Source organism: Emiliania huxleyi (genome assembly GCF_000372725.1).
Source record: "Emiliania huxleyi CCMP1516 unplaced genomic scaffold EMIHUscaffold_324, whole genome shotgun sequence".
Taxonomy (NCBI): Eukaryota; Haptophyta; order Isochrysidales; family Noelaerhabdaceae; genus Emiliania; species Emiliania huxleyi.
In genome coordinates, this window is record NW_005199568.1 from 119297 (window position 1) to 121235 (window position 1939).

Here is a 1939-nt window from a genome sequence, read left to right on the forward strand (position 1 = left end):
CGAGGCTGTGGTACTGTCCAGCCGACACAGCGACGACGCGCAAGTCAGCCAAGGCCTCGATCTTCTTCGGCAGCAGTTGGTTCTGCTGGTCGCCGTGGCCCAGCCTGCCAACGCCTCCATTGCCCCAGGTCAAGACAGCGCCGTCGGCGGTGCGGGCGATGCTGTGGTAAGCTCCAGCTGAGACAGCGACGACGCGCTGCCCAGCCAAAGCCTCGATCTTCTTGGGCAGCAGCTGCTCCTGCCCGTCGCCGTGGCCCAACCGGCCACTGCTACCCATGCCCCAGCTCCAGACGGCTCCGTCGGCGGTGATGGCGAGACTGTGGCCGCCTCCAGCCGACACAGCGATGACGCGCTGGCCAGCAAAGGCCTCGATCTTCTTCGGCAGCAGCTGGTTCTGCAGGTCGCCGTGGCCCAACTTGCCATCGCCTCCACTGCCCCAGCTCCACACGGCACCGTCGGCGGTGATGGCGATGCTGTGGCCGCCTCCAGCCGACACAGCGATGACGCGCTGGCCAGCAAAGGCCTCGATCTTCTTGGGCAGCAGCTGGTGCTGCGTGTCGCCGTGGCCCAGCTGGCCAGAGTAGCCACAGCCCCAGGACCAAAGGGCGCCGTGCGCGGAGAGAGCGAGGCTGAAGTAAAATGACGCCGCCACACCAATCGCGCGTTCGCCTCCAATTAGCGATGGGAGGCGGGTCGGCGTCTTAAGCTGCAGCACGCCCTCGCCGTGGCCGAGAAGGCCTGGAAACTCCTGCCAGTCCTCCTCGTCCTCCTCTCCCTCCGCTGCCGCGCCGCACGACGAGAGCCGCCCCTCGCCGTCGATGAAGACGCTGTGCCGAAGGCCCGCCGCCAGCCTCGCCGGCGGGTTGGCCTCGCGCAGCAAGGCATAGAAGCACAGCCACCGCACGGCGCAGCTCTCGCCCTCTGGCTGCGCCGGCAGCTCGAAGCCGCGCTCTTGCGCCCACAAGCGGATGCCCTCCAGTGCAAGCGAGGCGTGGAAGAGCAGCGAGACGGCCGCGACGCGAGCGATGTCGGCGGGGTCGCAGCGAGAGACGGCGCGCACGAGGAGGTCCGTGGGGAGGTCGAGGAGGCGATAGGGCGGCGGCGTGATTGGCGAGGGGGCGGCGGTGGCGGCGAGGCGGCGCGAGCGGCGCCGCGGGGCAGACATCGCGAGGAAAAGAAAACTGGGCGAATTTCGCTCCTTTCCTCGGGCTGTTCCAGACTCCCTAGGGTGGGCGACGGCTAGCGCATCACACACCTCTCCTTAAAATCCCTGTGTGGTGGCGGCGTGCCGTCCTCCCCATCCCTCCCTTGGGTTGTCTGTTTTCTTTCTATCTTTCTTTTCGGGCTGTTCCAGCTTCCAGCTTCCCATCTCCTTCCAACTCAGGCGAGGCGGGGGGGGGGGGGGCGTGGGTGCGGGGTGCGGTGCGGTGTGAGTGTGTGCGTGTCATGTGGCTACAGCAAGTGTCCGTCTGTCTCTGGGGGGAGGCGGGGGCCCCCGGAGGCACCGTGCGCCGCGCCGCAGTGCGGAAACGGGGCCCCGGCTCTACTAGTCTCTACTAGCACCGACTTCCCGATTAAGCTAGGTTAATCAGAGGGCAGATTTGGAGAGATCTCGAGGAGTACATACAGATAGACCCTCCAACCATCAGAAAACTCCGACCTGATCGGTCGTACTGACCGCCGACAGATCACTCCAGACAGCAGACAGGCCGACGTCTGCACGTGGCCGGCCGGGCGAGAGGCTTGACACGATCCGACCCTGCGACCCTGACGCTGCTGCTCTAGCTATCAGACAACTGCTGACTGCTGCCACAATGTGTGACCGGTGCTGGCCCACTTGGCGGCCTTCCCGGTCAGTGGTGAGGCGCAGTTCAGAGCTGTCGATGGCGCGATGCCGCACTGGTCCCACATCGGTGACACGAGACCACCACGTTTGCCG